The 16,904-nt window shown below is 43.8% G+C and overlaps 1 long non-coding RNA gene across 1 annotated transcript in view; it reads left to right on the forward strand.

The window, feature by feature from the left end:
• Positions 1-703: 703 nt before the first annotated feature.
• LOC134472047 (uncharacterized) overlaps positions 704-16,904 on the forward strand; it is a 35,476-nt gene continuing 19,275 nt past the window's right edge. Inside the window, exon 1 of the long non-coding RNA XR_010041871.1 lies at positions 704-898. This is a non-coding gene — a long non-coding RNA (uncharacterized LOC134472047). The remainder of the gene's footprint in view (positions 899-16,904) is intronic.

Consider the following 16,904-nt stretch of genomic DNA (forward strand, 5'->3'; position numbering starts at 1 on the left):
AAAATGGAACTGTTTATAGTCTCCCAAACCAGCAGCTCCTCAGGTGTTTCCAGTTTAATAAGTGGCACCTTTGTCTGCCTAGTTCTCTAAAACAGATGCTTTGACTCCTACCTTCCTTAAATACCTACACTGAGCATTTTTCTTTTGTTTAACTCAGGATCTCATGCACTATTCTGAGGGCCCAGCCCACAGTATACGCTCAGCATTTGCTGGAATTTGATTGGATTACTCATGTAGGTCCTATCATTGCTGAAGAATGAAAACATGGAGGTTGGAAAGAACATGAGGGTAATATGTGTGGCATTCCAAAGAAGGCATCTGTCTGGGATGGAAGGTCACAGCACTTTTTGAGTAGTATGACGCATTTGTCTTTCCATTCCAAAACATTCCTACCGTGTGAAAGCAGAGGAAGTAGGGGATGGCGATGCGCTTGGAGTTTCTCATAGATGCCTCGGGCTCCAGATGCTCCAGGAGCAATGCCAGGGTACACCCAAAGAGAACTGAAATGGTATTACGCAAAAATTGACTCACAATTGTGGCATCTGAAAATCCGAACAACATAACACAGTCTCAGCAAGGCCAGCCCTTGGCTGAATCACCTCACGGTGTACAGAGCAAGGGCAGGAATGTGTGTGGGAGCAAACAAGGGACTACATCGTGAACCAAGAGCAGGGAAAGGCTAGGGCCAGACTTATTCCCTTCATAAAAATTCTTTCAGCAGAACCCAACGGTTCACATGTGAACTCTCTTACTCTCGCGGTAACCTAAGATCCCACCTCCAAACTATCCCAGTGCCTCCACTCTACAGATGAACCTTCAACCACAGTGGACTACTGAGGGGGCATAAGCCATCTTCAGAACCATAGCACCGACTCCCAGGATATAAGAAAGATGGAGGGTGAGTCCAGTCAGCTAATGCTGTTTGATAACCACCTGGACAGCAATGAGCATTTCTTTTACAGGAGTCTGTAGCTTGGCTGGAGTGATGGGTACAGGCTGGGGAATTCAAATTCTCGGTCTAGTTGGGTTTGATGGGAGTGATTCTGCCCCATGGGTATTCATTTGGGTTCCAGCAGAAAGAGCAGGAGCTGCCTGAAGAATGGTCTTCTCATAAAGATGATGAAAGCACAAGAGGGTGGCTCTTGTGCTTTTTAACTCTAGGCCCAGAAGTGGCATGGCATGCTGCCACTTTTTCAGATTATTTCAAGCAAGTGCAAGACCAAGTCCGAGGTCAAGGGCAACATCTGATGTCTTTTTGGGGGCGGAGCCTCAGTTATAAGGCAAAGAACATGGACACAGAGAGGGTGAGGACTGGGACAATCCTTACCCTTTAACCATGCATGGGAAGAAATGAACAGAAAGCTTTCTTCTCTCTGTCCCTGAGTATTCTCCACTGTAATTATAGTCCCTTTGGAATAGATTACCCAGTGCAGGTTCCATCACTCCAAATCCATCCATTATTTATTCAGAAATGCTGGACTGCTTTCCGGGTGAGTGCCCTGGATGTTGATTTCTCTACTATGGTTGTTATGGGAAACATTTCATTTCACATCTGCTGACACAATTTGCTGTCTCTTTCTAAAAAAGAAGAAGAAAGACAGAAAAGGAAAAAAGAAAACAGGAGGGAAGCTCATACTCTGATGGCTGTAAAGGATAATGAGTAATTTATTCAGAGCTATATACAAATCAGACTATCGTCTTTCAGACAGAATCAATAATACAATTTTAAGCCCACACACATTTACAAACGCTAGCACTCCAGCACAGCTGGGTTGCCATGGGCAACCAGGGCATGCCAGCTTGTGATCTGAAACAGGCTGCTCTGTCTTCCAGCCTTGTAAGCACATTCTGCAGACCCAATTCCAGGGAGCCCAAGCGTTTGCCTTGACTCTGATCTGGCCGCCAAACAAGTGCCCTTCTGTGATGGCTTGGATTAGTTCTTGTCTGAACTGCTTAGCTTTATTTAAACCCCTATTTGCACAGGCCTTCTTCGCTATCCCTCCTGTGTCTGTGTTGCAGCAGGCTGGGGAATGCTCCGGGAGGCTTGTGGAGGAGCTCGGAGGAGAACAGATGAAAAGAACTCCACCCATAGCCTCTGGTGCCCAGAGCAGAGGAGGGCACAACCCCAGGCCCACAGGAGGGTGCTGGCTGCTTGGTGACCGGAGAACTGGGCACAATGCATCTTTCCCTGAAGGACGGAAGGGGTGCTGGTTGCTGACATATGTTGAGAAGAAAACAAGAGCAAGACACGGGGAGTGATGAGGGGGGAGGGGAGAGAGCTCAGAAAGCAAGATCACAAGCAGCAAGTCTCATTAGGAGGGGTGGGGGAGGGGTGGAGGCATAAAAATAAGCCGTGGTGGTTCCATTTAAATAGGTCAATACTAATTTAAATGCATTGTCAAAGGAGCCTGAATCATGCTATTTCCTGGTGGAAAAACCACTGAAAAAGTTTTAATAATGAATGGGGACTAAGTGGATAAAGGAAAGGGAGGAGGAGAAAGAAGAAAATCATGACTAAATTTCTGAGTCTGGGCAGCCTGTTATACTTTCAGGCAAGCAGAGAGAGAAAAAGAATAAAAAGAACTTCCAGGTCAAAGCCTGGGAAGCTAGGTAAGCCGTAAGGGAAGCAAGACAGGAGCAGTGTTGGGCACACTGACATCAGGAGCCAGCCAGGCAGCCAGAGGAGAGATTCTGTGGCCAGGAAAACTGCCGCGGACCTTTGGGTTACAGTGGGACTCCCACCCTCAAACCTGAGGCTCACTTCAGCCCCAGTGCCCCGGCTGTGGGGTTCACTCTCTGCGCTCATTTCCTCCTGCTTACATCTCCTTGCTTCATCTTTCCTAGTATCTGCCGCCACGCTCCGATCCTGTCTTGCATTCTCTGTGCTGAGTCTCTTCTGAACTACTGTGCTTGCCCATCACGGTCAGATGGTCAGCCCCTTGTGCACATGGATTTCACCAATGCTGACTTCTCTCCAGGAGCACAGCAGCATGCTGAGGTTCCCTTCAGGGAGGGCCCTCGTCCCACTGTGAGGTCCAGGAAGTCCTTCCCAACCCTGCTGAAAAATGTCTTGTTTTCTGGTGGATCTTTCCATCTGGTGTCTCAAAGGAAGCCTTGGTTCAATTATTATACACCACGTGTCTTCTTTTGTGTATTGTTTTTCTGAGACCCTTTTCCCATTTGCATCCATCAGAACCCAAGTCGTTCCTTCCTCTTCCCCAGTTCCAGTCACAGAACCTTATTGCTGCAGCCACCCATGTGGTTCAGACCATGTGTTTATTCAGACATGCTGTGGGTCTGTTCTGGGCTCCTGCGAATGGTCTCTGTCCCCTCCATGTCTCCATACTGCAGAGGGAATTGTCTATCAAAGATGCCTTGCTGAGGCGGTTCTCATTTTCTTAAGGACGACATCCAGCCTCCCTAGTACAATATACGCTGAGGCTCTCACTCCCAAGAATTTGTTGATATCTCCTGGTCCTCCCTGGCTTGCATCAGAACCTCGTGTGGCCGCAAGGTACCGCATGACTCCATCAGCATCCAGCTCATTCCTGCCTCTGCACCGTTCTGTTTATTCTATCACTTCCTGGAAGGCGAAGCCTCTTATCTGCCTGGAAAACTCTTATCCTTCTAAGGGCTTCTCCAGAAAGCACATCCCCACCCTGGCCTCACCAATAGGCTTTACTCATAATAACAATGGTCAAAGTAACAGAATGAATGGCGAACTAAATAGGTTTCCAACAATGCTGCCACCAGCCCCTCCCCTATTTACAACTTAGGCTGGGGATACAGCTCAGCCACACAGCATCTGCCTGGCAAGCACAAGGTCCTGAGTTCAATTCCCATTTTTAAACACAAAACAAACGAACAAACAAGGCTCAACTTCCAGTGTGGAGCAAAATCTGACTCTGGAGTAAACAACTTTGGGGACCAGCTGTAGGATTGGGGAACAGATTCTGCTAAGCACAGCATTTGGAATGAGCCTAGAGGTTCCTTAACCAGTTTCTCACTTTGGGATTGAGGCTGAGAAAGCCAGGCAGCATGGCCATGGTCACCTGCTTAGAGGTAAAGGAGCCCCAGAAGCACAGCCCTGGCCTAGAGTTCACTAGTATTTCCTATACCTCCTCCTGCTTGCAGCAAGGGAATGACTGACTGTAAAATAGGTGATTATTGAATGAGTGGTTTTAAAGTGGATGGTTATTTCCTGGTTATAAGTATTTCACTATACAAAATTATAAATTATACAGGGTTACTATAGAAAATACAGCTGAGACAGAACAATAAAGAGAAGAAAACAGAAAGTATGTGTGAACTCCTCACCAGAGAGACAGATGGTTCCTTCATATTGGCTGTTTGTGTTACAAACTCCCTCAAGGTAGCACAAGCCAAGCGGCTTTGTGATGGGATTACGGGTAGAGGAACAGGGAATGTTCTGGTGATCTTAGAGCAGGCATGGCTTGGGCTGGCCCTCAGAGATTCGTAAACAAACAGCTCAAAATCGCTTCCCTGGACTCCCCCTGTTCCCAGAACTCAGCTCACACACTGTGTCTGTTTCTGCTGCACCAGCATGCTCCGGACATTTTGCCAGTGTGCTAGTTTAGACACAGGCTTGCACTGGCCCAACCCATCTTTTCGATAGTTCTCAGGTAGATATGTCCTCCAGGTGACACATACAGGTGGCTATCTTTTATCTGTCACCTAGTCAGCTGTGGATAGAAGAATCACAGGCACTGGCCAGCCTTTCGTAGGACAGACTGGAGGCAGTCTTGCCTTAAATAATGATAACAACAACAATGATGATCGTAACAATAAATGATCATGATAGCTTTCTGTCCCTCTGGCGAAATACCTGACGTAAGCAGCTTAAAAGGAGAAGGAGTTTATTTTAGTTCCCAGTTTCATAGATTCCAGTCCATGGTTAGCTGGCTGTTATTTTAGGGCCCATGGTGAGGTGGCATGCCATCACAGGGACAGCGTGGTAGAACAAAGCTACTCACCTCATTACCAGGAAGGGCCAGGGGTCCTCAGGGGTGCACCCCAATGACCTAACTTTGTCCCATTAGGCTCCACCTCTGAAAAATTGCACCATCTCACAGTAACACCACCTGCTGGAGAGGCCTTTAATATAATTTCGGGAACATTCCAGACAGAAACTGTAACAATAGCTAACATTCATGGAGCACCTACTGTGTGCCTTCTACTTTCTAAATACCAGACACACACAGCATTTACTCACTCAACGAGGTAGACATTGTGATGATCACCACTTCATGATGGGGAAAATTAAATATTGTCAGCCACACAACATTTCCTCTACACTCTGTTGCCCAAGGAAATAAAGGGGTGCATTTATCATGTTTCCATTTCAAATGGCACCTTCCTGCAGAGACCCATTGCTCTAATTTTGATTTCCCACATGCTGCAGTTAGAGTTCCACTCTCCCAAGTCATTCCTCCTTCTCGTCACACCCCAACCTGTCCAGATCTGACTCCATTCGGTCAACCTCCCGTCCTCCTCCCTTCTCGTCACCTCACCCCAGAAAAGCCAGGTTGGCTTGTTTTTGTGTAGGGCTTGCCATTCGTAAAGAGATAAATGCAATACTTTATGCAACCAGTGAAGTAAAATTTCAGAGCATACAAGAGTCTCCAAAGGGTTTAATGAGTTCTATAGTGTTTCTTCCTTGCCCACTGGGTCAAAGCAGCACCCAGGTTTTAACAAAGTGCATCAAGCCTTCTTCCTAAGAGGGCTCTTTTCTTCATCATCCAGAAAGCCTGGCTCAGGAAGACAGCCATGCTCCTCTATGATGGGAACAAGATCACAATCTAGGTTACAGCCTCCAGCTCTCCCCTTCAAGGGATAACTAGCCTGCCTCTTCTTTCTTTTTCCCAGACCCAAAATTATGGGCAAAATAAAAAGATTGCAAAATTCTTTGGCCTTATTTGGCAATGAAAGAGATGAGCTTCTCCCAAAAGTCTGTATTCCGAAAAGATGCAGCAGCAAGATCTTTAAAATTGAAAAAGTTTAAGTAAGAGATTAGCAGGTATTTCTCTAAGTACAGATACAAAAGCACTCAGTGTCTGAGAAAAGAAATCTGAAATCCATTATTGCCTCTGTTTGCTTAAGACAGAAACACTAATGAGAACACAGTAGTCACGGACACCTGTAGGGATTTTTCTGAGCAGCCACCCTTACACTGTTGTAAAAGTAACAGTAATTAGGATTATTGCTTAAACATCCTGTCATTTAATCTAATTACCATGAACTACAATAAAAATTATCATGAAGTATGCGTCAGATTCACTTTGTTGTAAACTTGATTTAATTACAATCTTTCATTTTCACAGAGTTTGCCTTAATATTTTATGCTTCTTCATTATATTGTCTGTTGAGAACTGAAGATATTTTGGGGGAGTTTTGGGGGTCCACTTACTCCCTTAGTTTTTTTCTCTTATAGCAAGGTGGGAGGTGCTCAACTTGATGTTTTCTGTAGTGGTCAACTGAGGCAAAGACCCCATCCCCATGCCCTAAGAGTCCTTTCTGCCTTTTGAAGGCACCTCCAAGAGTGTAGCTTAGTTGCTCCGAGGAATGGCAGGTAGGTTGGGGTGGGCCCCTAGGTTCTCCCAGAGAACCTTCATGGGATTATGTCTGTGCGCAGCCTCCTGAAACCAGCGGCAATCCTGGGGGGCTCAGTGGTGCTTCGAGCTCACACTTACCCCACTGGGCATTGGCCATGGGTCAACCAAGGGATGCAGGACACAGAGCCCCTAGCCAGGCTGCTGCGGGCCTGCCTTACCCACCAGCAGATGCACAGCCACTGGGTGGATGCCAGGGAGCTGGCAGCAGGCAGGACACCACCGCACCACACAGATCCTGAGAGAAGCCTGAGCCCAGGAAAGGAAAGTGGGCCTTGAATAGATACCCAGAGCACTCTCTCAGCCAGAGCCCTAGCATTGGGCCGTAATCCCAAGCAGAACCAAGAGATTGTCACCACTCATGACAGAGTGAGAAGCCGGAGTCCCTGTTAGATGTGTGGCAATCTCCTCCCTGCTAGGTCTCGCGGTTTTCTGCTCTGTGACCATCCCTCACCCACTGCACAGCACCCGGAGCCTCCCTTACAGCCCACCTGGCTTCTACGTGCTTCTCTCCCCTTCTCGTGTCTAGCCACAGCTCCTTTACAATCTCCAGTTCCCTTTAGTTCCATTCTTTTCTTTCCCAGGTGACAGTTACCTCTGAATAAACCAGTCATACTAATATGTTATGGGTATAAATAAATTCAACTGATCTTTTTCACTTGGTTTAAATTCAACAAACATTTCCAGAGCAATACCATGAACTAAGCCTTTAGAGAAAAAGCAAATTTAACAAAATCTAACCCCTGAAGATTTTATACAGTTACTCCAGTTTTTCCTCTGAGATGTTTTTAACTGGTACCATGGTGAGATTCCAAACAAAATAATATGTTTGTATTCATGCATGCTAAGAATATAAAAAAATATCAAATCCATGATTTCGTGATTACTCTTGTTTAGAATGGGGATAAAGAAGGTGGTATATAAAATAAACAAGACTATTGTTTTAGTTACTTTTCTCATTGCTGAAACAAAATACCCAGCATCCAAAGTGAAAAGAGGGAAGGTTTATTTAGCTCACAGTTTGTAGAGTTTTCAGTCCATTACCTGCTGCCTCCAATGCAGGGTAGCTTGGCAGAGAACAGTTCACGGCAGGCAGACTATAGCAAAGCAAGGGACAAAACAGCATCCTCCTGCCTCTTTTTCACTGTATCAAGGCTGTCGGGATCAGGGCAGTGCCAAGCCAACCAGTGGACTGATTTAGTAATGACACACTGTTAACTCCAAGATCGCATACTCCAGCCACCTCAGAGAAAGCTCCACCTTTAACTACAGGAGACTTTGGGGGACCTCTAGACCCAAACCATAGCAGCTAGTTGAAGAAAAATACTGTCAATAATAGAAACAGCAAAATCAGTGCAGATTACACTCATGACTGGTATTTAGGAAGCAAGAATTCAGTAGGAGAATGTTATAGCTTAAATACAAAGTACGAGCCAAAAATTCATGTACTAAGGGCACTGACCCGTTGATGAGTTTGTAGCTAAAAGAGCTATTGGAGGTGGGCTCTAGTTGGAAGAAGTAGGTCATTAGAGGTGTGCCTTTCAAGAGTATATCTTGTTTTTTTCTCTGCTTCCTGGCTGCTATGAAGCAAGTAGCTTTCCTCTGCCATGCTCTTCTATCATGATGTTTCTAATGTGAAGCTACCTACCATGGACCAAAACCTCTGAAACTGAGCCAAAATAAGCCCTTTGTCTAATTAAGCTGTCTATTTTGTCCCAGCAATGGAAAAGCTGACTAATGCAAAGAGAAAAAATTGTATCCAAAATATTCATCCCCTAATACAAGAAGGGAGAAATTACCTCTGAATTCAGGGACAAAGAAAGCCTCAAAGAGAATATGGTATTTAATATGGGACTTCAGGTCTGGGCAAGAATTTTTCCCTGGCTGTGTAACACAGAACTGCTCACCTGGAGGAGACACACAAACCATGACGCACAGCTTATGGGAGTACACGGGGCCTAAAATATAAGAATAGAACTTCTGCTGACCAGTGAGGGTGATAGAAATTGGGTTTTGTTCTTTTTCTCTTAATGCCCCATGTGGGTAATATTCAAAAGGGTTTTCCTTTGGCTGGAATATTCATACTGTGAGTGTTATGGCTTGTATCTAGATGTTCCCCCAAAGCCTCATGTGGTCATAGATGGTACTTTTTGGAGATGGCTTGATCTAGGGTGTGTTATATTGATAAGAGTGTGATGCTGAGGTTAAGAGTATGATACTGTGTGTGATTACTAAATTAGCCCACTGACTGGTTTAAAATAGACTGGATATGGATAGTGAGAAGGCCCAACCTGGGTGTGGGTGGCACAACCCTAAAGGCGGGTAGCCTAGAAAGGATAACAGAGAGACACAGACTGCTGCTGCTGCTTGATGCTCCCTTCTGCTTATCCTGCCATGCCATGGACTATTTCTCCTCTGCGGTGCCCCTCTGCCTGCCACCCTCCTTTGGAACCAGGCAACCAGGGACTGAAACCTCTACAAACTGTGAGCTAAATAAACCTTTCCTCCCTTAACTTGTGGGTGTCAGGTACTTTGTCTCAGTAACGAGAAAAGTAACCAAAACAGCAAGCAAAATGCATGGTCAGGAAATTGGTTTACTGGTATGCAAAATAATTTCAGACAACTGATAATGTTAGAGTATGTGATCCAACTCAAGTACCAGACATAGACTGTGAAGCTTTTGCTCTTAGAGTTTTGAATCATGCAACCTTTTCCATTCATGTGATGAGACTCACACATGGTGGAACTTCATGGGAACAGGAATCTCTGTCATCTCTCAAGTCAGTGCATATAAGCATCCGTGTACATTCTACAGCAACTTTCCCATCACCCATCAAACCTTTCCATTGTCTTCAGGGATGAAATGAAGTTTTGGTAATCATCAGAAGAAGGCAGAGCCATCTTTCATGGTTGTTTCAGTTTTTCACAACCAGCCTGGGTTTTTGTTTTTAAAAAGCTTTATTGAAATTTAATGGATGTACAGTAAACTGTACATGGATAACATATACATTTGATGAATTTAGACATATACTGATGCTCATGAAACCATCACCACAATCAAGGAAATAGGCATATACATTTTCTCTAAGTTTCTTCATGTCCCTTTTTTCTGGGGATAGGAAAAATATGGGACTCCCCTTATTGTTAAATTTTTAGTGCACAATACAGTGTTGTTGACCCTAGGTGCCATACTGCTCTACATAGCAGACCTTTAGAACTAATTCATTTTGTACAACTGAAACTTTTATGGAGATTCCTCAAAGAACTAAAAATAGGTCTATTATATAATCCAGCAATTCTATCCCTGGGTATCCTCAAAGAATCAAAATCAGAATCTCAAAGATACATATGCTTGTCTATGTTTATATCACTATTATTCACCATAGCTAAGATACAGGATTAACCAAGGATGGGTCATTAGCCTTTGCTAATTACATTAACAATAAGTTTGGTACTGCCATTCTCCCCGCCATGTCACTTATGACTGACAGCTTTGGCAGGGGCGTGTGAGGCCTGGACCCCTTGTTGCCATCTCAGAATGGTAACATGATTAGAAATTTCCACATGAGGCAGATATGAGCTGGTGCAAGCCTGAACTCTGCAGGAGAATGTGGAATGATTCCACTTCGAAGAAAAAGCGATAGTCTAAAAATGGTACATATTTAAATTACCCACAGGGAATTAGGTACATAGCATCTATTTTTACTTTGTGTTAGAATATGTAAGAGCCAGGGTTGCTGACAGAGCAGAATACTGGCTTTGAGTGTAGGAGAGGAAGGCATCTGTTTTTCCACTCGTGTCTTTTCTGAAAGACAGTGGGAAGAAGCCCAGAGAAGGGAATAGGCAGCAGGATGTGTGAGCTGCTGTGAGTTTCCCACCAATGTATCCATAGTCCTTTCATTTCTGTAGACTCTAAATTTGTTCCCCCATCACCCTGAGCCAGCCCTTCATGTAGTATGCCCTCCTTCATGACCTGCTCCCAGGAAGTTATAGAAGTTTTTTCTTAGTCTGGTAGAATAGACTGACAATGTCTTACATTTACCATCGTAGACACTACTGCATTTCAATGAGGCTGTGTACTCAGTGCCTAGAAAAGTAGCTGCAAGTGGGCCAGCTGGCATTGTCAGTAGGGACAGCATCCATCGGTAGGGGGCTATTTTTGACACAGTTAAAGCACCACATGTAGTAGTGGGTGTGCCTCTGTTTTAGCATGCATCATACTGCTATAACAAAATACCTGACACTGGATAATGTATAAAGAAAAGAGGTTTATCTGGCTCATAATTCTGGTGGCTGGAAACCCAGACACTGTGTCCCAGGTGTCTGTTGTCTGCATCATAATGTGGCAGTGAAAGAGAAAGGGAAGCAGCTACCTATAAGAGGCTGACAATGTGAGTTGACCTCGCTTTATAATAACACACTGTCTCTGGGACTAATCTTATCACAAGGCCCAGCTCACTCCTGGAAAACAGCACTAGTCTATTAATGAAATTGGAGCTCCTATGACCCACTTGGCTCTGCCATTTAAAGCTTCCACCACCTGGCACTGCCACACTGGGACCAGATTTCTAGCACATGAGCCTATGGGAGACAAATCATATCCAGACCACAACTCCTACCCATGCAGGCAGTCAGATCTGGTTGATGATACTTAGACTTTTAAAGCTGGAAACCATGTTAAATTTCTTTCCCTCAGAGATAAACTAACACTTGGAAGCAGGAAGCCATTTCAGTTCTGTTTAAGCAGGTTTGCTTTGAGGATCTGCTGCATGGCAGACTCTGTGCCTGAAAGACAGCCAGCAATGAACAGTGTATGACACCTTCTTCTCACCTCGCTGCTGCTGGCCTGGGAAGACTCAGGGCATTCCTGCTTCTAAGCGCAGGTCTGACACTGAGCGCGGGCAGGCGGCCACTGTAGGCAGCACTGTTAAAGATGCTTCTAGTTCTGGAGCTATGAATAGCAACTCATCAAGTAGTGCTTGAAGGTGCAGTCACTGGCAGTCCCTAAAGTCTTGGGGGAGGAGGTTAGAGCCAGGAGCCAGGAATTAAAGAAGCAAACTCAGAGTTTGTAATGTAAGATTGTTCTGATTCAATGGAAATCAACAAAGTCTTATGACAGACAGTGCTGTGATTGTCAAAGAACAAGTCCTGGCCCACTTGTAGGTCATGAAATCAGTCTAATAGATAGTAAACCCAGTATAGGGAGAGAAAAAGGAAATAGTAGAAAGGAATAGAGTAGAATAGAACAGAACAAAATAACAGAATATATTGTACATATTAATGGTAAATAGTGTTTCACAAACTAGTGCATGTATGTGCCTATAGATATAATATATATTATATACAGCATACATGTGTATGTATATGTTTAACAGGTTCTTACTGAGGATAGTGACATAAAAGAAAGTTTGGAAGTCATGATTTATAGTACCTACCATTGGCAGGGATGATATTTCAGTGTGCCTGTGGTGGAACCAACTAGTGTACGTGAGTTAGTAGTGCATCTGTTGTCATGGTAATGAAGTGTAACCACCACAAAAGCTCACTGTCAGATGGCAATAACCATCTATTTCTCACATTTCCCAGAGTTATCTTGAGAGCTCTATTTGTTTGGTTGGCTTCCACATCTGAACACCAGCAGGCTATTGGCTGATATGAGATTCACTCGGCTGGGATGTTTAGGGTAATTTGGCCTGCTGTTTGTGTCTGTCACCTTCAAGTGGACTAGCCTAGGCGTGTTCTCAGGCCAATGGCATGAACAACAGTGCATGTTGAATTCTGCCCTCACCATGTATGGCTCTTTCCATCACATTTTCTCATTTTTCCCTGACCAAAACTAAGCCCAGAGTCAGAGTGGGAGGGTGTTATGGTTTGTGTCTGGATGTCCCCCCAAAGTCTCATGCAGTCATGGGGGCAGGCTTGTGATTGATTTGTGGTCTGATGCTGGGATTATGGGTGTGAACGCTACATCCATTCTAGGGCAGGTAGCCTACAGGCAATACAAAGGACAGAAAGAGTCTTCTCTCATGCTCCGCCCTTTTGGCTCTTGCTGCTTTTGCTGTCTTCTGCGACCATAAATCATTGCCCTCTGCCATGCCACTCTGCCTTGGAGCCAACCGATTATGGACTGAAATCTCTAAAAAACTATGAGCTAAATACTTCTTTAATTTTGGGTGTCATGCATTTTGTTCCAGCAACGAAAGTAACCAACACAAAGGTGTTGAAAACTACATGACAAAGAACATGGGCCATTTGTTCAGTTTACTACAATTGGCAGTAAGGTTTAATTGTTTTGACTGATCTTCTCACCAGACTATTGATCTTCTCAGATTCTGATTTCAACATATGACTAGAACTCCAGAAAGAGTGACTAAAGCTTTTTTCCTTTCTTGGCCTAACAAGAGCAAGAGTCACAGGTGGCAGCAAGAAGGAATTGAGCTACATCTTCAGCCATTTTTATCTTTTACTTTGAGGCTTGTTAAATTGCCTGGGCTAGGCTCACACTTACGATCCTCCTGCCGGACCCTCTTAGAAGGCTATTATGCCTGAATTAAAAAGACTTTTTTTTTTTCTTTTTTGAGACAGGATCTCACCACATAATTCAGGCTCTTCTTGAATTCACTAGGTAGCCCAGACTGGTCTCAAACTTGTGGTGATCTTCCTGCCCCAGCCCCTCAAGTGCTGGGATTTCGGCATGTGCTACCTCACCCAGCTCTGAAAAGACTTTTTTTAATACCTAAATTTATTTTGCTCTTGAAAGTCACCAGTATCATCTTCCAGGCCCCAGAAGATTTTTTACCCTTCTTCCCTTGGTGGTCTGATGATCTTCTGTTTTGTTTCTGTTTTTACACCAGTGTTTTCACAATTGCTGTGACAATTGTGCTAAAACTGCTAAGATAATCAATTTTAAAAGAGGAAAGTTTGTTTAGCTCACTGTTTCATAGGTTTTGGGCACAATTTGTTGGTATGGTGGTTTCAGGCCTGTAACAGCACAGCACAGCATCCCAGCGGGACCATGTAATGCAGGAGCCCTGTTGGGGAAGCAAAGAGAGAGAAAGAAGGGATCCAAGATCCCAGTGTGCCCTTCAAGGGCCCAGTCCCCAGAGTCCCCAATGACCTAACTTCCACTAGGCCCTTTCCTCTTAAAAACCCCACAGCCTCCCAATAGCACCACCAGGTTGAAAACCAGGCCTTCAACACAGAGACCTTCAGGGCACATTTCAGATCCACATTGTGGGGGTGATGTGGGTTCACTGCAGAACCCTCTGAAGCCACCTCTTTTTCCTCTTCATCAGACTCCTCTGCATTTCAGTCCAGAGGATCACCCCAGACCCTCTGTTACTCTCTGTTTTAAAATCTTAAGGCCACTAGATTGTGTTTTTTTTCTGAAGCTATAGAGATAGCCACTCAAGAAATAGATTTTCTTTTTTTTTTTTTTTTTTTTTTTGTCTTTTTTCATTTTTATCGGTACCGGGGATCGAACTCATGACTGCCTGCTTGTAAGGCAGGCACTTATGCCGCTGAGCTAAATCCCCAGCCAAGAAATAGATTTTCAAAGGGATACTTTATTCAATTAATTAGTCAATTCCCCTGTCCTAGATGAGAAATTATCTGTAAACCACCCTGACAGAGGAGACTTACAATGAGAAGCAAAGAAACGCTGGGTTGTAACAGTACGAGAGCTAATTTGCAACGCAGATGAGAACCAGCAGGCAAATGAACCCTTATGAGAAAGCCACTCTCCTCATAAAGCCCACTTGCTTTGGGGAGACTGCAGTGTAAGGATCAGCAGAATCATAGCTCCATGAAGTCCTTTTAATATAGCATATTAGGGAATTATTCAGGTAGTTTTCTTCGAAATTGTATTTGAGTGAAACAAAATGCATCATTTGGCAGTAGATAATATCTTTAAAAGTTGTATCCACAATCGCAGACTGAATTATTTATGATTGTCACCATATAGCTATGATTGTTTGGATATAGAATAGTCAGGCTTTTCCCTCTGTTTTTATTTGTAGGAAAACAAGTCATTCAAGCTTTTTAGTGACACAATGCGACTTGCTGTCGTTGGTAGTTAGGAATTTTCAAGTCCTGCCAAGCACAGGAGTACCCAGAAGGGACATATGTTTTCTCTGCTTTGTGTTCCAAATTTGCCTTAAAAACATGCAATTATGTGAAGGCCTGAGTTATATTTTCAAGGAAAAGCACAATAATGGCCCTGTTTTGTAGCTGGCTGTGTTTCTCCAAAATGTGTATTGCTGCCTTTTCAAAAGAAGTTGGCTAATACTTACTGGGTTTTCACTTTCTGCCATGACGAAAATTTGACGAGGTCTGTGAAATATAAAAACTGTTTATTTAAGTGCAATGGCACCATAGTTAATATTCCTGTAGTTACCTTTCATCCTTTTCCTTATTGTTGTGGAGAGTAGGAGAAGGGAAGGCCAGAAGTGTGGGTTCCTGTGTCTGGAAGACAGAAATGGATAGAAAGAGAAGGACGAAGCACAAACCTTGCATAGCACCAGGCAGATATGAGTGTGTCACGTGTGTGTCTTGCAGGTGGTCCAGGAGGAGGGAAGTGTTTGTTGAGGTTTGTTGGAGGGAGAAGGCAAAAAGTGAGGCTTTGTGGTTACTTTTTATGCTTAAATGAAAATTACTATAAAGTCTTTTATCAATTATGTGCTCTCCGTGGCTTTAGAGATAGCCACTCAAGAAATAGATTTTCAAAGGGATACTTTATTCATGTGCCTTCACTGCTGTTTTTTTTTTTTTTTTTTTTTTTGTTTTTTTTTTTTTTTGTCTTTTTCCTTTTTATCGGTACCAGGGATCGAACTCAGGACTGCCTGCTTACAAGGCAGGCACTTATGCCACTGAGCTAAATCCCCAGCCCACTTCTCTGCTGTTATTAACGTTGGCTTTTTTCTATTCTTGCAGCAACATTTCCCATGAATTTGTTGAATGAAAGAAGAATTAGTCTCTTCCTGGATTGGGGAGACCCCTCCCGGGAGGCAAGGCATGTTGTTATTGTTAATTGTTCCTTGCTCAGAAGACAGAGAAAGGTGAAAGGCCATTTCCACATAATAAGGTAGCCAGTGGCCAAGTAATTATTACAAAATAGAATTTCAGAAAATATTAAAGCTTAGGTGAAAAGATATTTGGGGATGGAAGATGAGGGAAAGTTTGTGGTAGTTTGCTTTTTTTTTTTTTTACAGTGGGGAGGAGGGTTGTACTTTTCTTTCTTGTTTTGTTGTGTGTGTGTGTGTGTGTGTGTGTGTGTGTGTGTGTGTGTGTGTGTTTTGTTTTTTGAGACAGAGCCTCACTGTGTTGCGTAGGCTGACCTTGAACTCCTGGGCTGAAGCAATCCTCCTGCCTTAGCCTTCTGAGAACCGAGACTCCAGGCGTGCACAAGTGGGCCCAGCCAGTGCAATACATTTTGGTTGCTTTGTCCAGATCTACAGTCACTTAGTTTAGTAATAAATATGCTTTACATAACTTATGAGCGGATACAGCATTTACAGTGTGTATCTAGAATGTGTACTATATGAAAAATTAAGACAATAGAATGCCTTTCTTATAGCCTTCCAATTTTAAGAGAAATAATTTTCAAATCCTTACAAAATTGTTTCACCTTCTGGGATTGACACCCAGAGTCTAGGAGTCATATGCATACCCCGGTGGCTTCACCTTCTTAATAAACTTGGCCAGGTACAGATAGATACAGATAGATGTAGATAGAGATTATATAGATTTCTATGTTTTGTGAGACTGGTGAACTTGTTTCTGCTTTCTTGGGTTCTGGAGATGGTTTGGAGCTGGGTGTGGTGGCGCATGCCTCTAATCCCAGCACGCCCTCCCTATCTTTTGGCTGCTATAGCCACATATCTTGGGCTGGGTGCTGTACATAAAACAGAAACTTATTTCTCAATGTTCTGGAAGCTGGAAGACCAAGATTAAGCCACTGGCAGGTTTGTTATCTGAGGAGTGCCCCTTCCTGATTCATAGAGACTTCTTTCTGGGTCCTCACATGGTGGAGGAGGTGGGGAGTCCCTCTGGGCACTGATTCTATATGCAAGGGTTATGCCTTGATGAGGTGCAGGCCCCACCTTCTAATACCATCACCTGGGGAGTTAGGATTTCAACAGAGGAAAAGCAACATTCAGATCATAGCACCTCTGTCTGTATAAAGTGAAATAAAGAATTTTTGTTGTAAAGATCATTTTAAATAGACAGATTATTTAAAGGTAGCTCAGATCTCTTACACCGAAGCAGTCCAATGAC

Source organism: Cavia porcellus, unplaced genomic scaffold (assembly GCF_034190915.1).
Source record: "Cavia porcellus strain 051 isolate PalLab524CR breed Dunkin Hartley unplaced genomic scaffold, mCavPor4.1 scaffold_21, whole genome shotgun sequence".
Taxonomy (NCBI): domain Eukaryota; kingdom Metazoa; phylum Chordata; class Mammalia; order Rodentia; family Caviidae; genus Cavia; species Cavia porcellus.